General features: G+C 32.5%; 1 non-coding gene across 1 annotated transcript; it reads left to right on the forward strand.

The window, feature by feature from the left end:
* The first annotated feature begins 13,795 nt into the window (after positions 1–13,795).
* On the forward strand, positions 13,796–13,902 carry LOC121214114 (small nucleolar RNA R71). The gene has a single exon (XR_005909701.1). It is a non-coding gene; the product is annotated as a small nucleolar RNA R71 (small nucleolar RNA).
* Positions 13,903–27,677: the final 13,775 nt, after the last annotated feature.

Raw genomic sequence — 27,677 nt, forward strand, 5'->3', positions numbered from 1 at the left:
TATGATTACTCTAAGAACCATTCTTTTGTATACTTTGTTTACTGTTTCGCACTTGTTTACTTATGATTGGACTCACATTGAGCTTTTTAAGCTCACCCCTTTAATTTCCACCTTTAAAATAACCCACAAGGTTAGGATGCAGACTCAACATTCGAAGGTCTCGGCTCGAAATATTTTTTTATAAAAGCATTTTAGACATACTATTTATAATTTCTATTATTCGAAAACTGTATTTTTTTATTCGAACTGTGGCATGAGACTTAAATTTTGGGTTAATTTTGGCATGCATAACATTTAAGTTGATTAGGTTATTGAAACATAGGCTTTGATTAATTATGCATGAAATTTTGGTTTTCGTTAAAACTATATTGAATGTCACATTTCCGCTGCGATACTGTGTAAATGAGATTTTTGAAAAATAAATAAAATTGGAAAACAAATTTTACAAAGTAAATATTAAAAATCAATCGATTTTTGGAAAATTTTATCCTTTAGTGAGAATGGGATAAAACTCCAAATCTTCTTCCAAACTGATAAATATTTTAGAAAGATTGTTTTTAAAACTTCGATAATGTTACAAGACCATTAGGATGGGCAATGTAACTTTTAGAATTCGATCATAATGTCCAGGTCAGGTTAGGGTGGTTACAAAGGGAAAGAATATTAAGACAAATTTTACATCCCAAAATGATAAAATATGAGCTAATTTTTCTGCAAAAGATGATGATTTTTTCTACGATGTTAAATCTAACCATGGGTATAAGGATGGTGATTTTCATAACGTGAATGATATGATCCATTTAGATGTGACAGATTTCTTTGAAGATTATGATGCCAAAAACTAGGACGTATTGAGATTATTTCCACTACTCAAAGAAATTTATTGAATCTTAATGGATATCATATTGAGACTATGAATGAAAGAAACTATTGAATACTTATATATATCACAATTGTTAAATATGGAAAGAAATGTGTTTTGGAAAGAATACCTACTTTTTCTTCAGGTTTATACTATACAGACATTAGTGCAATTAAGACACCTATTACTACAAACTAGACGTTTGTATAACCATATATTTTTACTATTTGACATGACCAATTAGGTCATCTTGGATCTATTACGATTTGAAGAAGAATCCATAATTCAATTGGACACCCATTAAAGAACCGAAAGATTCTTGAATTCAAGGAACTCTCATGCATTGCATATTCTCAAAGAAAATTGATTATTAGACCATCACCAAAAAAAGTTGGGATTGAATCTCCCACATTTCTAAAATATATTCAAGGTGATATATATGGAATCATCTATCCACCATGTGGACCATTTAGATACTTTATGGTTTTGATAGATGAGTCTACTAGTTGGCCATATGTGTTTCTATTATTGTCTCGCAAACTGGTATTTGTGAGACTACTTGCTCAAATAATTTGATTAAGAGCGTAATTTCTAGATTATGAAATCAAGTCTCTCTATCTTGATAATACTGGTGGGTTTACACCCCAAGCTTTTAGTGAAGATTTTATGTCAATTGGGATAAAAGTTGAACATTTTGTAGCTCATTTTCATACACAAAATTGATTGGTTGAATCGTTTATCAAGCACCTTCAATTAATAGATAGGTCATTTCTTATGAGGACAAAACTCCCTATTACAACATAAGGACATGCTATTTTGCTTGCAACCACACTTGTGTGCATTAGGCCAACAAGTTATAATAAATATTCCCTATTACAATTAGTTGTGGTTATGAGTAAAATATTTCTCATCTTAGAATTTTTAGAGGTACGGTATATGTTCCAATCGTTCTATCATAACATACAAAGAAGGGTCCCCAAAGGAGGTTGGGAATATATGTTGGTTCTAAATCTCCTTCTATAATTAAGTATCTTGAACCATTAAATGGAGATTTATTTACTGCATAATTTTTTGATTATCACTTTAATGAAACAACATTCCCAACTTAGGAGGAGAAAAAAGTTGATAAAAGAAAATACATGGAATGAGTTATCATTATCTCAATTGGATCTTCGTACAAGTCAATGTGAACATAAAGTTCAAAGGATAATACATTTGCAAAACATTGCCAATCAATGACCAGATGCATTCACTTACCTAAAGTGAGTTAGAAAATATCACATACCAGTTGAAAATGCTCCAATATGAATTGATGTCCCAATAGGAAAAACTATTAAAACCAAAGAAAGTAATGTACACTTGAAGTATGGAAGACCAATCGGTTCCAAATATGAAAATCCTTGTAAAAAGAAAGGAGCAAATATTCAAGATGGTCATATTGTGGAGGCAAGCATCCAAGAAGAAGCTAATGACATAACTGATAAAAAAACCCTAGAAAAGGTTCAAGTACTTGAAAATAGTGATAATGAAGAGATTTCGATAAGTTATGTCACTTCAAGAAAAAGGAAGGAAACGAAAAAATATAATTATCGACAACATTTTTGCTTATAATGTTGCTATTGAATACCAAAAGAAAATAAGGATCCTAAGCCTAAATTTGTTGAGGAATGTAGAAATAGAAAAGATTGACCAGATTGGAAAGACACAATTCAAGCAGAATATAATTCACTTGCTAAACATAAGGTTTTTGGACTTGTAGCCCAAATACCTAAAGATGTAAAGTCGGAAGGATATAAATGGGTGTTTGTGTGAAACAGAATGGGAAATATAAAGTCGTAAGATAAAAAGGATGACTTGTAGCATAAGAACTTTCACAAAATTCTAATATTTATTATAAAGAGACATATTCTCATGTGGTGGATGCAATCACGTTTAGATATGTTATTAGTCTAATAGTACATGAAAAACTTGACACGCGTCTAATGGATGTTGTTACAATCTATTAGTATGCCTCACTTGATGTGCAATTTATATGGAAATACCTAAATGATTTAAAATCCCAAAATGATATAGAGTTCCCAGGGAAAAATGCTCGACCAGATTAAAGAAATCCTTATGTGGATTAAAACAGTTTGGACGTATGTACTACAATCGTCTTAGTGAATATTTGTTGAAAGAAGGTTATAAAAATGATCCAATTTGTTCATGTGTTTTTATAAAAAGGCCTATATCAAATTTTGTGATAATTGTTGTTTATGTTGATGATTTAAATATTATTGAAACTCCTAAAAAGCTTCAAAATACGATAAATTGATTAAAGAAGGAATTTGAGATGAAAGATCTTGGAAAAGCAAAGCTCTATCTTGGCCTACAGATTGAACATTTAAAGGATGGACTTTAAGTCCATCAGTTAGCTTATATAGAAGAGATATTAATTTTTTACATGGATAAAACACATTCATTGAATACTCCAATGGTTGTAAGATCATTAGATGTGAATAAAGAACGATTTCTTCTTAATGAAAATGATGAAGAGTTTCTTTGTCTCAAAATTCCATATCTAAATGCCAAAGAGGAATTGATGGATCTTGCAAACAACACACGACCTGATATAGCATTCGTTGTGAACTTTTTAGCAAGATTTAGTTCCTTTCCGACATGTAGACATTGGAATGAAATAAAACATGTATTTAGATATATGAGAGGAACCATTGGTATAACGTTATTTAATTCAAGTGCTTCAAGATCTTTATTAGTTGGCTATGCTAATGCCGGATATTTACCGGATTCACATAAAGGTCGATCACATGTGGAGGTACAATCATATCATGGCGTTCAACAAAATAGACATTAATACATGCACGGATGGGATGAAATTTATTAAATTCCATTCACTAAAGATACCAAATTTTAAGTTTGGGAAATTAGTAGACTTGTGAAAACTTTTTCGATGAGATCCAACCATTTCTAGGTTGATATGTCTCATGGAGTTCAAAGATCTACCACTTATCTTCGAAACACACTTTGAATCACTCAATTTTGAGTTTGGGAGCTCAAGTTATGACCATTTTAATAAAGACTACACAAGCAGAATTTCTGGACATGATTATGACGGGAATTACGAGTTTCGGGCTTTTAATTCGAGTTTAAATCATATTGGGTTCAAGTTTTGGGCTTAATTTTTAATAATTATTAAGTAGTTTCAGCATTAGTTTCCTTACAATTATAATGCAAGAATAACTTAATCATGGTTTTACTTAATCAAACAATTTACCAAGACCTATAACAACACAAACATAGTTTTAATAACTTAAGTAGACGAAATGCAATCAACCTAACACGAATTAAATTTAAGTCATATTAATTAAATTAAACATATCAACATAACAAGTATTTATAGACATGTTCATAACAACAACAAGAAAAATTAAAGGATGGGGAACTAGAATCAAATCCAGTGTTTCTCTGAAGCTTGACTAGTTTGCTCCGCTCCTCCTCCTCCGCTTGTTCTTGTTGAATTGAGGCTTTCATGAACACTCAAATGCTGCTTCTAATAGTGGTTGAAAGGTTCTTTTCTAAGAGGGGAAATTGGCAAGGAAATGGAAAGGAAAATGAAGAACAAATGAAGGGTTTTTGAACAGAGAAAGTAAGAGAGAAGTGAAGAATAAAAGGATGAGAGATGTGTTTCAAATGAGCAGAAAAGGGGGTATTTATAAGTTAATTAGGCTGCTAAAAATAGAAAAAATCAGCAACCATAGGCTTCCCCCATGGCCAGCCACACATGTGGCAAGTTTAAAGGTTTCAAACTTGTTAAATTTAGCTAGGGGCAAATCTAGAAAAGCTTGGTAAGTGGAGGGGTTTGAATGCAAATTTAAGGAGACTTCAAGGGCTATTTTGCAAGCCAATGATAAGATAAATAAGCTAATTGGGTCAGCATGTGGGACGGTTTTGGGCAGCCCAGTTGTTCAATTGGATCAGTCTCTCGGTTTAGCACAATTGGGTCTCTTTTCATAATTTAATTAATAATAATTATTTAACCCAAAATAAATTGGATTAAAAGTAAAATTTATTATATTATGAATTAATATTCATAATTTGGACCATCTTAGGCTGAGAAATTAATTTGTCTCGATGCTTCAAAATCGCTTCTCGATTTTGTACTTCTAGTAGTGTCTGTCGAGCTGTTTTTCACTCTTTGTGCGAATCTATTGAAAATAAATCAAAATTTATTATAAAATTAATTAAAATTCAATATTTTAATATTTTAAGTGAAATTTAATTATTTTATAATTATTATATATTTTTCAACAAAAATTATACAGAAACTGCATGAATTTGAGTTAAAAAGGGTATGAATTCGTGTTTCCACACCTCCAAACTTAATTCATTGCTTGTCCTGAGTAATGCAAAAATTAAAAAAAAAATTTCTAGGAAACACATTTGAAAAATTCCTTCAGAAAATAATCTTACCAAAATTATGAATTCAGTATAATTATGCTCAAGAACAAGAATTTTGATATTCTTGTTACTTAAGTATACATATCATTCAAATTAATCTCAATTATTATTATGATAACAAAAATAGACTAAATGCTTTCTCAATAAAGACATGTTAAACATCTACCAACTTGATTTTATTCCCTTATTTAAGATTAAGCTGCAATCATCAAGTTTAATTTATGTCTTCATATGTTGAACATGGCAATTTCTCTACACTAATGTAGGTAGCACAAAAACTTGAATCACTAGGTCTTTACAATATGTTGTAACGTGGCTAGACTAGGGGTAGGTAAAAGATAGATAAATTTAGGCTAAAAACCCTAGACTCAACTTGAATTGGACCTTTGGAATGATTACCTTCAATACACCAACTCATTTTGCTTTCACATGCTGTTTTGTACATCTATTTCTTTCGAGTACATATGCTCTCTCTTTTTTTAAAACAAACATTTTTCTGTACGTACTACAATTTTTTTGACTATTTGATACTTCTTTTCAACTCCCCCAAACTTATTTTTTAAGAATATTCTGAATAGTACTGAGTCTAGTGTTTGGGACAATTTAAAGAAAATTATGAGAGAAATGATGGCTAAATATTGCAAAGGTTCAAATAAAATTAGGTCATACAGTCTCAAAGTTGAGTTTCAAGGGATAAAATTTCATCAAGGTTGGCTTGAAAGGCTCAAACGGTCCAAACAAAGGTTGCCTAAATCAATTTCAACATTCCATACTTCCTAGGATTTCGCCTCAAGAAACTACTAAGTCAATTCTAGAGACTTAAACTTTCATTCATGCTTAACTTTCCTAAGGAACTAAAAATTTTATGGTATGATTTGCATGCTTTATTAATACTACATTTATATCACAATTCAGCTAACATACAATTATTGAAAAAATAAAACTTTATTCATACTGAAGTTTAGGATACTTAACAAAATTTCCAATTTTTGAAAAAAATATATCTTAATCATAATTAAAAGAAAAATTTGTTCTGAGAGGAAATAATTTCAATTTTTCGGTCCTCCTACTTAAGTTGAACAATGTCCTCATTGTTAGAAGTGAATAGATACTATACACCAGGTAGGATTTTAGAAAAAAAGGAGGTAAGTCAGTTTGACTGCTTAAGTGCCTAGCTCTCTCTAGATCCAATCCTAGACATGTACATATCTATTGCTACACTTCTTATTTTAACATTTGTTCATTTTTATTTATGATTTCCACCTCTTGTTTTATTATGCAAAAAATAAAAATTCCTAATAGAACCTAATCCGACTCATCTTTTGCTTCATCTTCTTTATTTTTGCATGAATCGTTTCATTCCCTTTTCGATGTTGGACTCCATGGTTCAAATATGAAATCAGGAAACTCAGGCACAAAAATAAATAGGTCATTGAATATTTTCATAAGAGCGTTTCTTATTGAGTCATCTCATATTTTTGAATATCTCTAGTAAGCTTGTTGCTGCCACTGCATATGTTGCATTATGTCCATCAACTTTGATAGCTCATCTCGAAGATCTAGGTGAGGCGATTGAGTTCTAAACATTAAGGTTGCGATGTCAGGTTCGATTACTAGTTCCATTGGTTCTACCTTATTAGGGATTTCAGCTGACTGCATTGGTTCGACCTCTGTGGGATCTTCTTCTTCTTCTTCTTTGGGATCCTCACTCTCTTCAACTCGTTGTTGTAGAACAGAGTCTTCAGCTATTCGGTAGAGGTCTCAATCTGTGATTATGCCTTGACTATAACTTGTCTTTTTTACATTTGCAAGAATTTTTGCTTTCAAGCACTTAATAGATATCGTAAAGGGAAAGTAAGCTTGGCCAGAATGTCTAGCGGCACAATTTCGCATTTTTGTCAAAATGATTTTTCCCACATCAATGGTCTTTGTCGTTAAAATCAAGTATAACAAAATCATTCGCTCTAATGAAATTGTAGTCCCATGTGAATTAGGCATAAGGCTGAATCGAATGAAATAGAACCATACCTTCTCTAGTGATGTCAAATATTCTCTGCGACAAGTGTGAATTCCTTGCTTTGACACAATCCACTTAGAACCTGGAACTGTAAGTTCCTCGAGAATTTTTAGTCTTAATATTTCTCATCAAGGAAGAATATTTGTTGTCTTCGAAATCAGGTAATTCAAAGAATTCATTAATAGTGTTTGAGCTTATTGGTACCTTGATTCCTCAGACAGAGACTTCCGTTAATTTGCTTGAGTTCAAATTTTCATAAAATTCATGAACTAATTTCTCATATGCACTAAGTTTTTTCTCACAAAAAACTCTCAATTGAGAGCTCCAGCAATTTGTCGAATGAGCGCCATGAAATCGATAGTCGTGCTTTCTTTCAATGTAAAGCCTTTTTTCAAGGTGCATTTCTTGATTCTTGAAAATGCTATCGTACCTCGCTTTGGCTTCTTTACAGTGAAATTTGTTTTGTGATTTGACAATTTGAACTGAGGCACAAATTCTTTTGCGAGGTATGATTAACTTGAACATAAGAGTTAAAGTAAAAAAATTAAAATTTAAGAGGAAATTTTTTTCTTACCACCTTTGTATAAAACTTAAGTACTCAACAATTAAAATTAGAAGCAAAAGGATTTAATTGAGGGATGGTTGGAAGGATTATTGGCTAAGTGTGTTGCTTTAGGCGCAGCTTGGTGCAATGAAGACCATAGCAATGTGGAGTGTTGGCACAAGTAGCAGGGCACGAGTGTGCCGCAGCAGTAAAGTCCAAGGCAGGGGCGTGCGCGATGGGTGCTTCGATTGGGTCAGCAAGCAAGTGCGGGCGTGAGAAGCTTTGGAGCTGGGCAGTTAAACCAAATGCGCGCAATGGCCGTGTGTGGCAGTTGGTCGAATGAGTGCTGCTGAGCGGTGTTACGACTGGAGGTTGGGAGCTGTGGCACTAAGTGGGTGTTGGGGTGATTGGTTAAGGTGATGTGAATGGTGGAGAAGGTTGGTGGAATTTATAGTGAAAAGGGTAGGAGTTCAATTAGAATTCTTAGAACAAATTAATAATTAAAATATTCTAAGTTCTAATTCTACGCAAAGTTAATAAGAATTAATAATTAATATGATGCATATTAATTTATTATTTGCTATTAATTTATTGAAATAAAAACTATTAAATAAAATATGATCAAATTTAAACTAATCCTAATTCTATGCAAAGTTGATAATAATTAATATATATTATAATAATATAATTATATATCAATTATTATCATCTTATTTTTTTAAAATTAAAATTAAAATATTTATTTTAGGTTCTTTTGAAAATATTTACAAAAAGAGACATGTAATTTTTAATATTTACAGAAAAAAGCAACCTAATTTTGCAACGGATTCAATTAAGTACCTAGCCTTAAAGAAATTTGAAATCTGAGTTGTAATTAAGACTTGGATCAAAATTGACCCTTTTATTTGAAAAACTAAAAATTTATTTTACCATTTAGGGAATAATTTCTCAGAAGATTATGTTAAAATTAATTCCTAGGAAAGATTGGAGGGGTCACAAGAGGTCCCGCTTAAGTTCCAATCTTGTAGACAAAATTTATTTAAACATATTAATCCCAAAAATATACCCTAAATCATTTATTAAAAAACGAGAAAAATTAAACATATGATAAAATGAATGGGACAGTATCCCGCTCAATTTTATCCCCCCAGTAATATTTTAAGCGTTGGGTATTGACTCGAAAATTACTTCCTTTACCTTGAAGTTCGACAACTTCATATGGGAAAACTTGGTGAATCGTAAATAGACCAGACCAACGTGATTTTAACTTACCTAGAAAGAACCTTAATCTGGAATTGAATAACAAGACTTGTTGATTTGCTTCAAATTCTCGAACTCAAATGTGTTTGTCATGCCATCTTTTAAATATTTCCTTTAATAGTTTGACATTCTTGTATGAGAACATTTGGAATTCTTCTAACTAGTTGAGTTGAAGCATTCGTTTCTCTTTAGCAAGCTTAAGGTCCAAGTTGAGTTGGTTGAGAGCCCAGTAAGCTTTGTGCTCTAACTCCAAGGGCAGATGACAGACTTTCCCCAAAAACTAACCTATAAGGTGACATCCGTAAAGGTGTCTTGTATGTTGTCTTGTAGGCCCATAAATCATCGTCCAGTCTTTTGGACCAATCTCATCAGGTCGGGTAGACTACCTTCTCGAGTATGCCTTTTATTTCTTTGTTTGTCAATTCAACTTGCCCATTTGTCTGCAGATGGTAAGTTGTGGCAACCTTGTCCTTTACTACATGTTTGTCGAGTAACCATTTCAACCATTTATTCACAAAATGGGACCCTTCATCACTGATGATATCTCTCAGAGTTCCAAACCTTGTGAACACATGTTTCTGCAAAAGCTTCATTACAACCTTAGCATCGTTCGTCGGATATGCCTCGGCCTCAACCCACATAGACACATAGTCTACTACTACCAATATGTACTTGTGACCAAAAGATGGAGGGAAAGGACTGAGGAAGTCAATACCTGAAACATCAAATAATTCTACTTCAATAATGTTTGTTCAGGGCATCTCATTTCTATTGGTAACGTTTCCAACCCTCTGGCATCGATCACAACTCTTTGTGTAAGCATACACATCTTTGAATAGTGTTGGCCAAAAGAATCAGGCTTGCAATACTTTGGCCACAATACGTGTACCTCCGAAGTGTCCCCCATTTGGAGCTATGTGGCAATGCTATAAAATCTTATGTACTTCATCTTCTGCCACGCATCTCCTAATCATTTGATCTATACACTTTTTAAACAAATATGGCTCTTCCCAGAAATAGTACTTCACATCATGAAGAAACTTTTTTCTTTTGATGATACATCTTATCAATCGTCACCAAAACACAAGCTAAATAGTTACCAAGATCAACAAACCAAGGGGTATTATGGACATGATTTACCTTTAGTATATGTTCATCTGGGAGTGTCTCCTGAATGGGTATAAGTGGAGAATAGCCTTCTTGCGGCTCCAACTGGACAAGTGGTTTGCTACTTGGTTTTCTACTCCCCTTCAATCTTGAATTTCTAGATCGAACTCTTGAAGTAGAAATACCCATCAGATTAGTCTCGGCTTAGCGCTTTTTTTAGCAAGTAAATACTTAATTGTCGAATGATCTATGTAGATCGTCACTTTGGTACCTACAAAGTAAGATCGAAACTTGTCAAAAGCAAACACAATAGCAAGTAACTCTTTCTCTGTTACCGTATAATTCAATTGAGCTCCCGTCAAAGTCTAATTTGCATAATAGATGGGATGAAAAACTTTGTTCCTTCGCTGGCCCATGACAGCTCCTATCGTGAAGTGACTTGTGTCACACATCAATTCAAATGGCAATTCCCAATCCGGTGTGATGATAATGGGTGTCGAAACTAATCGATTCTTCAAATCGTTGAAAGCTTTTAAACACTCCTTATCAAATTTGAACATTGTGCCCTTCTCCAATAATTTGCATAATGGCTTAGCAATTTTGGAGAAGTATTTGATAAATCTTTGATAGAAACCGGCATGGTCCAAAAAGCTTCTAACACCCTTTGCAAATGTTGGAGGTGGGAGTTTCCTGATAACATCTACCTTTGCTTTATGTACCTTGATCAAATGTCTTGTTATATGATGCCCTAGAACAATACATTCTCATACCATGAAATCACACTTTTCCCAGTTAAGTACGAGGTTTGTTTCTTCGCATCACCTTAGTTCCTTGGCTAGATTGGCTAGGCAATCATCATATGTATCTCTAAATATTTAAAACTCATTCATAAACACTTCGAAATACTTCTCGACCATGTTAGTAAAGATAGACATCATACATCTTTGAAATGTAGCAGGTGCATTACATAAACCAAATGGAATGCGTCTAAATGCAAATGTACCATACGAGCATGTGAACGTTGTTTTGTGTTGATCCTCTAGCGTTACTATGATCTGATTATACCCCGAGTATCCATTGAGAAAATGGTAATAGTCTCGCTCTGCGATTCTACCCAGCATTAGGTCCAAGAACAGTAAAGGAAAATGGTCTTTCCTAGTCACCTTGTTCAACTTCCAGTAATCAATGCAAATACTCCATCACATAACTGTTCTAGTTAGTATCAACTCGTTGTTTTCATTATCTACAATTGTAATACCTCTTTTCTTTAGAACGCACTGGATCAGACTTACCTATGAACTATTTGAGATGGGGTAAATTAATACCCGCATCTAACGACTTAATAATTTCTTTCTTTACCACGTCCTTCATGATGAGGTTCATTCTTCGTTGTCCATCAATCTTCCATTTCTCGTCATCTTCCAGGATGATCTTTTGCATGCGTACAAATGGACTAATGCCATAAATATCGGCTATGGTCCATCCGATAGCCTTTTTGAATTTTTTCAACACTAGGAAGAGTTTCTCTTCTTGTTCTTTAGTCAACTCTGTTGAAACAATCACAGCCAAAGTAGAAGCGTTACCTAAATAAACATATTTTAAATGTGAGGGAAATACCTTTAGTTCTAATTTAGGTGGCTCTTCAATTGACACTTTTGGTTGGACATAATCTCTGATTTCTAACTCTAAAGACTAAAAATGGGGTTACAGATTAAATCCCCTTTGATTAGCTTCTAGCAAAGCTAAGTATTCCTATCCCTCTTCACCACTTGGAGGGTCTAATTTTAAAATTTACTCTAATGGGTCCTCAACATAGTTGAGTTCCCTTTCCTTGACTAATTCCTCTAAATCAAATACTGCACAACAATCATCAATTATGTTAGGAAATCGCATAGACTTAAAAACATTAAAAGTTACTTGATCGTCCTGAACACGTATAGTAAGCTTGCCCTTCTGCACAACAATAAGGGTCCTTCCAATTGTTAGGAAAGGCCTTCCTAGGATGATTGGCACTTCTTTGTCCGATTCAAAGTCTAAAATAACAAAGTCAGTAGGGAAAATAAATTTATCTATATGTACCAATACATCCTCGATTTTTCCTTCTAAATTTGCTAAGGATCGATCTGCTAATTGAAGTGTAACCGTAGTAGGCCTAACTTCACCTATCCCCAACTTCCTTAATATGGACATAGGCATCAAGTCTATACTCGCACCCAAGTCACATAGTGTCTTACCACAATATGTTGCTACAATGTTGTAAGGTATGGTAAAACATCCAGGATCCTTCAACTTTAGGGGTAATTTGTCTTGAAGATATGCACTGCATTCCTTCGTCAGGGCTACCGTCTCAAATTCTCGTACTCTTCATTTTTTAGACGAGATATCCTGCATGAATTTAACATAGTTTGGCATTTTTCCAAGTGCTTCAACCAACAGAATGTTGATATGAAGTTGCTTGAGTACGTCTAGGAACTTCTTGAACTAGACTTCCTGCTTCTGCTTTTGAAGTCTTTAAGGGTAGGGTCGTGGAGGATTCTTTACTAGCACTGGTTGATTCATCTTATGTGGTAATTTTACATCTATCGAAGTTGTTAGCTTATTAAAATTGTTTGGTTCAGAAATTACCTTATCGGGTTTTGCATATTCTAGTTTTGGTGAAATTAGAGTTTCAACACTTTGTTGAACTTCCACTGAGTCTTGAACATCGGCTGGCTCTTCTTCAATTTCAACAATGTTGGGCTCTAATGTCTTTCTTCTCCTCAATGTCAATGCTTTATAGTGCTCTTTCCTTGAATTTCTTGGATTCTCTATATCACTAGGCAAAGCACCTAGTGGGCAGTTTCTTAGTTTAGTGGCAAGCTGGCCAATTTGGTTTTCCATGTTTTTCATTGTGGCTACTTGGCTTTGGATCAAGGCATGATTTTTGGCTATGTATGCCTTCAACAAGTTTTCTAAGCCATTGGAAGATTCAGCTTGATGTTGCTTCTTAAATTGTTGGGAAAAAATAGGTGGTTGGGTCGGTCTAGGTTGGGCATAAGTGTTATTGGGTGCAGCCCCTTGGTAACTCCAGGAAAGGTTAGGGTGGTTTCGCCAAGATGGGTTATAGAAATTGGATTGCAGTCTTTTCCTTCCTCGGTTCTGGTTTTAATTACCCATGTAATACGCATATTCTAGGTTTGATGGGCATTCTTCGAACATATGTCCTTCCCCATAATAAACACAGGCTACATTTTCAAATTGATTGGTTGGCTGAGCTGCAAAACCATTAAACCCATTAGTGGTAAAATTTTTAATCATTGAGGATATTGAAGATACCTGAGATGCGAGTGAAGTGAGAGCGTCCACTTCATGTACTCCAGTGACTCATCTTCTTGACACTACTCGATTGGTTGACTATTGATAATTGTTGTTGGCAATCCTCTCAATGATTTCATAAGCCTCGTTATAAGACTTAGAAAGGAGAGCACCGTTAGTAGAAGTGTCCACTACCATTCTCGTGTGAGCATTGTGACCATTAGAGAATGTCTCAAGTTGAATATAGAATGGGATTCCATGATGAGGGCACTTCCGTAATAATTCTTTGTACCTTTCTCATGCCTCATACAAGGACTCGCCATCAATTTGTTGGAAAGTAGTGATCTCATTCTTCAACTTAGCATTCTTGCTAGGCGGGAAATACTTTATTAGGAATCTTTCTGCTAACTCTTTCCATGTGGTAATGGAATATGGTGGCAATGAGTTCAACCAGGCTCGAGCTCTGTCCCTTAGTGAATATGGGAATAGCTTTAATCGAAGTGGATCTTCAGGTACTTTGGCTAACTTGAGAGAATCGCTCACCTCCATAAATAGTCTTAAGTGAAGGTGAGGATCTTCGGTAGGCATTCCACTGAATTGGCCCATTATCTGAAGCATCTGAAACATGACTGACTTCAGCTCGAATTGTTGTGCCTCGATTTTGGGTCTCCTAATACACGAATTAAGATCATGAAATACTAGCACGGCATACTATCTTAGAGCTCTATCCCTATCATCAGCAATAAGGATAGGATTTTGAGCAGGGTTTGCTCCGTTTCCTTGATTCAAATTTTCGTAGTTCATCTTTTCGGTCCTTCTCTAAACTGCTTGTCTTCTTCGTTGTCGAAAAGTTCTTTCAACTTTCATGGTCTATGAGGAGTAAATCTATAATTCGATTAATACTCATAAACATCTGAAACAACACAGAAAAAAATTAACTAAGTTAAAATTGAACAGAAAAATAAACCAAAATGCAAAATTACAAATTCATAAATAATGACTTTTAAAATAGTCCTCAGAAACAACGCCGAAAACTTGGAACAATGGAAATGTACAAGTGTACACAATTACAACAAGTAATAAAATGACAAGTAAATGTCGAGTTATTGTACCCACAGGGACTGTGCAAAGAAAATATTTATGAAATGCAATTAAAAACACTTTGGTGATTAAAAATATTTTGATTTTAAGGAAGTGGTTTAAAACTAAAATTTAACTAAGTAAAATAAAATAAATAAAAATAAAAGTTCTAATGCACGATTTCAAAAGATGATTTTAATCAAGATGACATAATTGGGTTAGATTAATTACATTTCTTAACTTTGAATTACTAAACTCATGTTCAAGTTGTTACGAATATATTCACGACAACTTGGTAACTTGCTAACTACTGCTCATACGTACTTATTAAATTAACTAATCTCTTGAACATTTTCCAATATCAATTCAAACAATTAATCAATATTCATAAGCATATAAAAGATTAAGTGAGGTAACAATATATTCCTAAATTGAAACAGTTTAATCACAATAATCTTGCAAGTTATGCAAGGCTAATGTATCTTCTAATACTATCGCTAATTTAACCCTCAGCTACCTTAGAAGATTAAACATGCACCGATTAAGTATTATTTTAACCAGTTACAATTTCAACACGATTTAATAATTAACTCATTAGTTACCGTACAATTATAATGCAAGAATAACTTAATCATGGTTTTACTTAATCAAACAATTTACCAAGACCTATAACAACACAAACATAATTTTAATAACTTAAGTAGATGAAATACAATCAACCTAACACGAATTAAATTTAATTCATATTAATTAAATTAAACATATCAACATAAAAAGTATTCATAGATATGTTCATAACAATAACAATAAAATAGGGAACTAAAATCAAATCCGGTGTTTCTCCGAAGCTTGATTAGTTTGCTCTGCGCCTCCACCTCCGCTTGTTCTTGTTGAACCGAGGCTTTCACGAACACTCGAATGATGCTTCCAACGGTGTTTTAAATGCTGTTTTCCAATAGAGGAAATCAGTAAGGGAATGGAAAGGAAAATAAAGAACAAAGGAAGGGTTTTTGAAGAGAGAAAGTGAGAGAGAAGTGAAGAATGAAATGATGAGAGGTGTGTTTCAAATGAGCAGCAAAGGGGGTGTTTATAGGTTGAGTAGGCTGCTAAAAATAGCAAAACTCAGTAGCCATAGGCTCCCCCCATGGCCAGCCACACATGTGGCAAGTTTGAAGGTTTCAAATTTGCTAAATTAAGCTAAGGGAAAAAGCTTGATAAGTAGAGGGGTTTGAATGCAAATTCAATGAGACTTTAAGGGCAGTTTTGCAAACCAAATAATCAGCTAAATAGTTGATTGGGTCAGCATGTAGGATGGTTTTGGGCAGCCCTGTTGCTCAATTGGATCAGTCTCTCGGTTTAGCACAATTGGGCCTCTTTTCATAATTTAATTAATAATAATTATTTAACCCAAAATAAATTGGATTACAATTAAAATTAATTTTCCTCGATGCTTCAAAACCATTTCTCAGTTTTGTACTGCTAATAATGTCTAACGAGCCGTTTTTCGCCCTTTGCGCGTATCTGTCAAAAATAAATCAAAATTTATTATAAAATTAATTAAAATTCAATATTTTAATATTTTAAGTGAAATTTAATTATTTTATAATTATTATATATTTTTTGACAAGAATTATACCGAAACTGCATGAATTTAAATTAAAAAGGGTATGAAAAAGTCTACATATTTTCGTGTTTCCAGATACCTATGACACTTAAGACTTGATCATATTAACCAAGAAAAAATCACTAGACTCGTGAAAAATGGTCCCTTAAGTATGCTTAAGAAAGTTATTCTTCCACAATGTGAATCTTTCTTGGAAAGCAAAATGACTAAGAGGTCTTTCACTATGAAAGGTACAAGGGTCAACCAACCTTTAGAACTTGTGCACACTGATTTAAGTGGTCTCATGAGCACTAGTGTTCGAGGAGATTAAGATTATTACGTGACCTTTACCGATAATTATTATTGATATAGATATGTGTATCTAATGCACCAAAAAAGTGAAACATTTGATAAATTTTGAGAGTTTCGTGTGGAAGTGGAAAAGCAAATAGGTTTGTCCAAAAAGAATCTTCAGTTTGATTGAGTTGGAGAATACTTGCCCGATGAGTTCTTAGAATACCTTGTGGAGAATGAGATTTTATCCTAGTTGACTGAGTCGGGCAGTCCATTGCAAAATGGTGTAGTTGAGAGAATGAACAAAACATTGCTTAACATATTTCGTTCAATGTTAAGCTATTCATAACTCCCTACTTCCTTTTGGGATATGTGATACAAATAACTAGCTATATTCTGAATGATGTGTCAACCAAGTCTACTTCTAAGACTCCTTATGAATTGTGGCATGGAAAGAAACCTTCTTTAAATCACGTTAGAATATGGAGTTTTCCAACACACATTCTGGATAAGGATGCAAAAATGTTAGATGCACAAACACAATTGTACATATTTTAAGGATATTTGAAAGGAACAAAGGGCGCATTATTCTACAATTTGAAAGATAATACGATTAAAGTTTCTACTCATGCTACTTTTCTTAAAGAAAGCTACATAGATAACTTTAAGCCTTAAAGTAAAGTGGTACTCGAGGAACTTTCCAGAGTTGTAGAACAATCACAAGTTCAATAAACCTAAGGGAATATCTAGGCAAGTGAGCCAAGAGGTAATCTTGTTCTGCACCCATTCATTAGTCTTGGATTAACCGGTGAGATCGAGAAATAAATCAGATTAATTCATCTAAGTTCATAAAATTTAGATCGAAAGGTAAAATGAAGTCACTTAGTAATTTAAGTGATTTAAGTCCCTCATTCGAGAATCGGTGAACCGCATCAAAATTAACCAACCATTGTTAGTCATTTATTTGTTTAATTTCTTAGGTTTGTACTCTTTGCAATTTAGTCCCTATTTAGCTATCTAATTTTCTTGAAAATTTTCTTTTTATGATTTGTCGTACTATAAAATCGTATTAATAGCCTCTTAGACTTTATAGTGTACACTATTTATCAATCGATCGCCATTTCCTTTCGGTTCAATCCTTCGAATACTACGATTTTCCATTGTAACACTGCAAATATTACAACTGACCTGTACATTTGCAATAAAGCCGCACTTCTAAAATTGTTTTATAAAATCATTTGTTTTATGTGCACGTGCGAACATGGCCAGTATACAATAAGTTGTTTTCAATCATGGTACTTTTTGTGGACTCACTCCATGATTAGGTAGATTCAAATTATCGAAACGATGCTTCTAGACATAATTGCAATTACTCAAGCATAATTGTATATGTCTGGTTGGTCCTTCCGCTAGCTTAACAAGCTCGATCAAATTGTATTTGAATCAGAAGAAAATTCTATGACTTTGGAAATAATTTATTGAGTCGATCTATTCGATGTGGAATTAAATTAGGCGGTCGTGAGAATTGTTCAACTAGAAAATTTAATTAAAGAATTTTCTTAAAAATTTAATTTGAAAAATATAAGTAATTTGTGGGAAAATTAATTAAATTAATTAAAATTAATTTAATACTTATCTTAATAGTATTTTATTAATTTAATATTAAATTTATTATCTTAATATTAAATTAAATTTAATATTTATCTTGTAGATAAGTATTCTATTAATTTAATAGATTTAATATTAAATTTATTATAATATTTATCTTGATAAGTATTATATTAATCTAATATTAAAGAAATTAAACTTAATCATAGTTGAACTCTCTAAACTCTCTCTAGATAAAGAGAGTCATGGGTCATTATTTTACACACACACACTTGAATTCAAGAGAAAGTTGTAGAGAGGAATTTCTCTAAAGAAATTATTTCAAAAAATTTCTAGATATATTTTTCTTATTTACAACTTGACCCCAAAGTTTAAAGAAATTGCCCCATAGGTAATTTTGTGGAAAATTTTCTAATTCGAACTGAGCCCACACTCGATAGACGTGAGCTTGAGGATAACGAAGAAGACTACTCGGTTAAAGTGTTCATCCTAGACAAATCAAAAAGGTATAATTTTGTTTAAGTGTTTATTATTTTAGATATCACAACTAAGTTCTTGTCTTTGGAAAAAAAATTTAAAACTTTGGTTTTTCAAACTCGTTTTTCCAACACGATGTCGTAACAACACTAACTGTTTCTGCAATTTCTAGTTTCCCATTACCTATAATTTCAAACAATCTAAGCATATACCACAACTCAACCTCTTTTCAGCCATTCATACATTTTTAATAGATTCAATACTAACCTAAAAAATCATCCATACATATAGACATTCCTTTCTATTCACCATTATTTTTTAATCATCAACACAAGCTCATTAATTAGTATCAACTTCATAACATGAGGAATGCGTACACATAATCATATTTTACTTCTCTACCCTATTATAATTACTCATTTCATACCTTAATTAGAACTATAACAACTCCAAGTTGCATTTATATCCAACATATTTCATCTTTAATATTCTAAATCCACCTTTAAAGTTTATGTAACATCCCGAAATAGGGCGTAAACGAAATAGTGGTTGCGAAACCATGAATCTGAGATAGAAAAGTTTATTGTGATTAATTTCTATGATTTACCGATTGATTGGATGCATGTGTTAGAATACTAATAAGAAATTTCAGTGATTGCATGTCTAAATTGCATATTAGGGTTTAATTGCAAAAATAAATATGAGTTTTATATGATAAAAGATTTAATAGAAATGCATAATTAAAGTAGAGGTCCATAAATGGTAATTAGACCATTAGATTTTCATGGACAAAAATGGGCATGCATAGATAAAAATAACTAAAGTTTTATTGAAGGGCATTTTAGTCATTTTGGTAATAAAAAGAATTAAAAGGGAAAAAGATGGCAAAATGTGCTCATCTTCTTCCATAGGGCCAAAATTTCAAGAGGCACTATAGCTAGGGTTTCTTCACTTTCTCAAGCTCATAGTAAGTGCATTCAAGCCCCATTTTTAATGTTTTTTTACGTTTTTGAAGTCCTCGTAGCTCGATTTAGCTTATTCTACCATTAATTCATGTTAGGGTTCATATTCTACCACGAATCCAAGATAGAAATGTTTATTGTGATTAAATTTTATGATTTGCCGATTGATTGGATGCATGTGTTAGAATACCGATAAGAAATTTCAGCGATTGCATGTCTGAATTGCACAATAGTATTTAATTGCAAAAGTGGGTAAATATGAGTTTTAGATGATAAAGGATTTAATTGAAGTGCATTATTGAAGTAGAGGTTCTTCAATGGTAATTAGACCATTAGATTTTCATGGACAAAAATGGGCATGCATAGATAAAAATAACTAAAGTTTTAATGAAGGGCATTTTAGTCAATTGGTAATAAAAAGAATTAAAAGGGAAAAAGATGGCAAAATGTGCTCATCTTCTCCATAAGGGCCGAATTTCAAGAGACTCGAAAGCTAGGGTTTCTTCACTTTCTCAAGCTCATAGTAACTGCATCCAAGCCCCATTTTTAATGTTTTTTATGTTTTTGGAGTCATCGTAGCTCGATTTAGCTTATTCTACCATTAATTCATGTTAGGGTTCATATTTGGAAAAATACACATATAAATGTGTTTATTTTGATGTTTAATGGTAGAATATGAAGCTTGAAATTATGTTAAACAACTTTTGCTAGGCAATTTTAAGTGAAAACGTGTAAAACGACATAATCGGTAAAAATACCTAATGTTCATAAGTAAATGTTAGAGTGAGAATTTGATGTTGCCATAGAAGCGAAAGATGTTCAGCATGTTATAAAACATAAGAATAAGGAATGAATTTTAATTTCCGAGCTTTGGGGAAAAAGTGTATATATGCAAAAGTTTAGGGGCAAAATCATAATTTTTCTAAAGTTCGAGTCAAGGACTGTTTTGATGAATGTGAGTATTAAATAAGCTAAATTTACTATTATAGATAAAGAGGAACGAAATCTGGAGTTAGAATGGGGAAAGAAAAAGGTTGAGGACTAAGTTGCTAGATTTGATCGTATTTTGTACCGAGGTAAGTTTACGGTAAATAAATGCAATATTTCAATAATTACTATTCATGTTGTTATTCTCCAACAATTATGTACTTATTTGATGAAATTATTTAATGTTGACTCAAGTATGAGATGATAGAGAATCAGTGTTAAAAAGTCCCGTTGAAACCTTAGGAATGTATCAGATACAAATGTCATGACATTAAGGGAATGAGATCCCATGTAAGACCATGTCTGGGACATGACATTGGCATTATTGGGTTATGAGAGGTCCCACGTAAGACCATGTCTGGGACATGGCGTTGGCACCGAGATGAGAGGTCCCCCGTAAGACCATGTCTAGGACATGGCATGGGCACCGATATGAGAACTCCCGTGTAATACCATATCTGGGATATGGCATTGGTAGTACAGGAAACATCCCATGTAAGACCATGTCTGGGACATGGCTTTGGCATGTTATTATCAGACAGGAGACCTGAGTATCCTTAGTATTTCAGGTGGTTCAACGGGCAAGTAAATAAACTATGTTACATGAAAGTTCAGGTAAAAGCATAAGAAATAGATTCAGGTGAGTTATAAGAATTAAGAAGATCTCATTTATCACTTGAGAAAGAAATTTTAGGAAGGAAGGAGAAGTGATAATCATGAGTTATTTAAGTAAGCAAGTAAGTGAACAAGTAAGAGAGTAAGTAAAGAAGAAGCAAAGACCATGATACTTGATGATGATTTATGAGTATAATTATTTATGATAAATGTTGTTATTTTTTTGCTTGTAAACTTACTAAGCTTTACGCTTACTCCCGTTATTTTCCTTTTTTTATATAGTATCGCCAAGCTAATTCAGGGATTTGTAAGGGCATCAGAGATCGTTTCGCATGATCAACAGACCATCTCGGTATTTTTTGAATCGAATGTAACACCCTTTACCAGAGACCGTTGCCGGAGTCGAGCACGAGGCGTTACCTGACTTAACTTACTAGTTCGGAGCATAAAAATTTGCTTCTAAAATTAATTCGCTCATGTTCATTCAATACGTCCCTAAAAAGAACCCTTGAGGCTCTAAAAGATGCAACAAAAATGGCTCGGGTCCAAACCGGGAACATTAAAAATTTTCCGAATACTTAAACAAATTAAAATAATTTATTTCACTATTCACAATAAAACTATCCACCTGTGTAATAGTCACTAATTTAATTATAACTTGAGCAACGAAACTCAAAATTTAGATCTGTAAATTTTCCCTGAAACTAGACTCATATATATTCTTACCATAAAATTTCCAAAATTTTTTGCGTAGCCAATAAGTACAGTTTATTCATTAAAGTCTCCCCTGTTTCACTGTCCGACAGTCCTGACCTCTATTTACTAAAATCAATTATCTCATTATACAGACTTCATATGGTGCTTCTACTTGTTTCTATTGAAAATAGACTCACTAAGAAATCTAGAAATATAAATTATGACTTAAAATTCTTTCTATACAATTTTTACTGATTTTCTAAATTCAGAACAGGGGACTTCAAAAACCATTCTGATCTTGTCTCACTAAAATTCAAATATCTCATAATTATAATTCCTTTGTCTACACTGTTTCTTTCATGTGAAAATAGACTCGATAAGCTTTAATTCTATATCTCATTAACTCTCTAATTCCATTTCTACTATCCTTGGTAATTTTTCAAAACCACGTCAATGCTGCTGTCCAAAACCTGTTCCATTGCAAATTTTTACTCTTTTATAATTTCTTTGTATTAACTATCATTTAGGCATTCATAACACCAAAACATGTTCTTAAATAGCCATTTCAATAGCTAATCATTATCAAGTATTTACATGCTATACATTAGTCATATCATAAGGACACACACACAAAATGACTAAGTCCCTATACATGCCATAACTTAAAACGTTTCGAATCACAAAAAAACCGAGATGATCTGTTGATAGTGTGAAACGATCTCCGACGTCCTTACGATCCCTAATTGGCTTGGTGATAATATAAAAAAAGAAGGAAAATAAAGGGAGTAAGCGTAAAGCTTAGTAAGTTTACAAGCAAATAAATAACAACATTTATCACAAATATAAATCATCATCAAGTATCATGGTCTTTGCTTCTTCTTTACTTATTCTCTTACTTGCTTACTTACTTGCTTACTCTCTTACTTGTTTACTTACTTTCTTTCTTAAGTAACTCATGATTATAACTTCTCCTGTTTTGCTGAAATTTCTTTCTCAATTAATAACTGAAATATTCTTAACCCTTATAACTCACCTAAATCTATTTATTATGCTTTTACCTGAACTTTCATGTAACATAGTCTATTTACTAGCCCGTTGAACCACTTGGAATACTAAGGATACTTGGGTCTCCAGTCTGATAATAACATGCCAAAGCCATGTCCCAAACATGGTCTTACATGGAATGTTTCCTGTACTACCAATGTCGTATCTTGGATATGGTCTTACATGGGAGTTCTCATATCGGTGCCCATGCCATGTCCCAGACATGGCCTTACGGAGGACCTCTCATCTCGGTGCCAACGCCATGTCCCAAGCATGGTCTTACATGGGACCTCTCATAACCTCAATAATGCTAATGTCATGTCCCAGACATGGTCTTACATGGGATCTCATTCCCTTAATATCATGACATTTGTAACCGATACATTCCTAATGTTTCAACGGGACTTTTTAACACTGATTCTCTATCATCTCATACTTGAGTCAACATTAAATAATTTCATGAAATAAGTATATAATTGCTGGAAAATAACAACATTAAAAATAATTATTGAAATATTGCATTTATTTACCGTAAACTTACCTCGGTACAAAATACGATCAAATCTAGCAACTTAGTCCTCAACCTTTTTCTTTCCCCGGTCTAACTCCAGATTTCATTCCTCTTGATCTATAATAGCAAATTTAGCTTATTTAATACTCACATTCATCAAAATAGTCCTTGACTCGAACTTTGGCAAAATTATTATTTTGCCCCTAAACTTTTGCATATTTACACTTTTTCCCAAAAGCTCGGAAATTAAACTTCATCCTTTATTCTTATGTATTATGACATGCTGAACATCTTTCCCTTCTATAGCAACATCAAATTCTCACTCTAACATTTACTTATGAACATTACTGATTATGTCGTTTTACTCGTTTTCACTTAAAATCGCCTAGCAAAAGTTGTTTAACATAATTTCAAACTTCATATTCTAACATTAAACATCTAAATAAACACATTTCACCCATGGGTATTTTTCCAAATATGAACCCTAACATGAATTAATGGCAGAATAATCAATCGAGCTACGAGGACTCCAAAAACGTAAAAAAAAATTAAAAACGGGGCTTGGATGCACTTACTATGAGACTGAGAAAGTGAATAAACCCTAGCTATGGAGTCTCTTGAAATTCGGCCCTTATGGAGAAGATGAGCACATTTTTCCATCTTTTTCCCTTTTAATTCTTTTTATTACCAATTGACTAAAATGCCCTTCATTAAAACTTTATTTATTTTTATCAATACATGCCCATTTTTGTCCATGAAAATCTAATAGTATAATTACCATTTAAGGATCTCTACTTCAGTTATGCACTTCAATTAAATCCTTTATCATCTAAAACTCATATTTACCCACTTTTGCAATTAAATCCTAATGTGCAATTCAGGCATGCAATCGCTAAAATTTCTTATCAGTATTCTAATACATGCATCCAATCAATTGGTAAATCATAAAAATTAATTACAATAAACTTTTCTATCTTGGATTCATGGTTTCACAACCACTGTTCCGTTTAGGCCCTATTTCAGGATGTTACATCGAAATGTTTTAAGTTATGGCATGTAGACTTAGTCATTTTGTGTGTGTGTCCTTATGATATGACTAATGAATAGCATGTAAATATTTGATAATTATTAGATATTGGAATGTCTATTTAAGAACATGTTTTGATGTTATGTATGCCTAAGTGATAGTTAAAATAAAGAAATTATGACAGAGTAAAAATTTGCAATGGAACAGTTTTTGGACAGCAGCATTGACATGATTTTGAAAAATCACCAAGGATAGTAGAAATAGAATTAGAAAGTGAATAAGATATAGAATTAAATCTTATCAAGTCTATTTTCACATGAAAGAAACGGTGTAGGCAAAAGAATTTTATATTATGAGATATTTCAATTTTAGTGAGATAGGGTCAGAATAGTTTTTGAAGTCCCCTATTCTGACTTTAGAAAATAATTAAAAATTATATAGAAATAATTATGAGTTATAATTTATATTATATATTTCTTTGTGAGTCTATTTTCAATAGAAAGAAGCATAAACACCATATGAAGTCCGTACAATGAGATAATTTATTTTTAGTGAATAGAGGTCAGAACCATTAGATAGTGAAACAGGGGAGACTTTAATGAATAAACTGTACTATTTTGCTAACCGAAAAATTCTGGAAATTTTATGATAAGAAGATATATGAGTCTAGTTGTAGGGAATATTTACGGATCTAAGTTTTTAGTTTTGTAAGTCGAGTTATAATTAAATTAGTGACTGTTACGCAGGTGGATAGCTTTTTTGTGAATAGTGAAATAAATTATTTTGATTTGTTTAAGTATTCGAAAAAATTTTAGTGTTCCCGGTTTGGACCCGAACCATTTTCGTTACATGTTTTAGGGTCTCGAGGATCATTTTTAGGGACATATTGATGGAACGTGAGCGAATTATTTTAAAAGCAAATTTTTATGCTCCGAACTAGTAAGTTAAGTCAGATAACGCCTTGTACTCAACTCCGGCAACGGTCTCGGGTAAGGTGTGTTACAGTTTATAACACCAATCTATACCAAAATGACTCTACTAGGTACATGCCATATAACTTAACAATAGAGATTCACAAATATTATTGAGTCTAGGATCTTGACTGGATGCTAAAGTCGATGCTCGGGTTCTCAAATTGAACCTAGCTTGTTCACGGAAAAAAAAAAACTTGTACACTAAACAATAAAGCCCAGGTATTTCTATAATTCAAATCAAAGTAACACATGAAATAATCAATTGCATACATTATCCATATTAATAATATTAGTCAATATAATGTACTATATGATTAATTCATTCAACTCATCTAACATGTATATTCCATACCAATATTACAATACTTAATGAAATGCATAAATACCTAATTATAACAATAATTGTGCAATCTTTCATTACCAAGTCAAATGATGCAATCCAAATCTTACCGAATTGGCTTTCCGACTAATTAATCAATTTGCGTAATGTTTTACATACCTCAACATTTAATGTCATATATAAGTGCCTGTAATCCAACTTATTATCATATAATCATTTCCAATCATCCTTCAACTAATTTGTAATGTAAATGCATATTATTATTCTCCTATTAACTTGGCTCAGACTCAAATGGGTACACGGATCCAACCAACACACTAATTCCCTTATTAACATGTAAAAGTTGTGCCCAACACTTACCGACACATAGTCGAAGCAACCTGTACTCAATCTATCCTTTGGTATGCCAACAATAACTAACTTTGCCCGAACAATTAATAGGGTAATCAATTATCTAGTTCTTAATATAGCTCAATTTATAACTCATCATTTTCAATTCATCAATTCATATGTATATCATAACATGAGTCAACCTAATTCAAACCCAATTTTGCATTTTCATCAAGTTACACTATTTTCAATTTTATTTAACTTAGTCATCTATCTCGGTAATCAAACCAAACTCGTATCAATTTAATTTGATTAATCATTTTTAACTCACCTCATTATCATAACATGCAAAATAGGGTAAATATGCAACAATTGAAATGATTCGAATCATAGAAATACAAATCGAACATTTGAGTTACTCGTCGTCGACTCTCATCTTTTCTTTCCCTTGTGACATTCTCACATCGTCTTTAGCTACAAATAATAATCTGACGATACATAATATTAAATTCCAGCTCAAATCACAATCAATTACAAAGTCACGCATGTTTTGCATTTTTTCAATTTAGTCCCTAAAGTTGGGACTAAACTAACTTTTAATTTAAAAAGTCAGATTGAAACTCAATTTCGTATTTTTTCATTAGGGACCTCCTATTTCTTATTCCTACTATCAATTTTACATTTTATTCAGTTTAGTCCCTAATGTACAAAACTATCAATTAAGCTTTACAATTTAGTCTTTTTTTTCATATCTAAGCTTAAACTCTATCAATTTAACACCTAAAAGTTCAAGAAATAACCAATGGAAACTTTCTAAAACTTTTAAATTTCTAAAAATTGGTACATGGTTTAGCTAAATCTAGCTCCCATGACCTCAAAAACATAAAAAATACAAGAAAATGACTAAATTGAACTAACCAATTGAAAACTGAAAGTTTGAAACCCTTGGCATTGGTGTCAAGAGTTTTATTCTTCTCTGAATTTGGTTGAAAGATATGACAATCACTTTCCTTCCACCGAAAAATGATTTATATACTTGGATTAATTTATAATTTAACTTAATTAACCTTAATTTGATTAAATAAACTTTAGTTTAACTAAGCTAATGATTTCTTAACCACACCATCCACTATTATGACATCCAGTATGGTTTGATTGCTATTTATATCCTTTTATTAGTTTCAATTTAAGTCATCAAGCCATTTTCTAATTAAAAATCTATAGCAATTAGACTTTACAATTTAGTCCTTAAACCCTAATTAATCACCAATTCGACAAAATACCTATCCAAAACTCAATTCACTTATATAAAAGGTGTAATAGCCCGATTTTAATGGTACAAAAAATGCCGATTTTGGAACCCATTCTCCAATGATTAAGTCAATTATTATTTATGAATTTATATTAGGGTTATTTGGAATTTTTGTCTAGAAATTTTATTGAATTAATGATTAAATAGGTTACAATGAATAAATCATAAAAACTTTAAAAGTTACCCACTATTAATTTTTATTTGTTAAAAGGGGTAATTAGTATTAAGACAAGGACCAAAGTAGAAATTTTGCCAATATTAATGTTTGTGGACTA

This window comes from Gossypium hirsutum, chromosome D01, assembly GCF_007990345.1.
Source record: "Gossypium hirsutum isolate 1008001.06 chromosome D01, Gossypium_hirsutum_v2.1, whole genome shotgun sequence".
Lineage (NCBI taxonomy): Eukaryota > Viridiplantae > Streptophyta > Magnoliopsida > Malvales > Malvaceae > Gossypium > Gossypium hirsutum.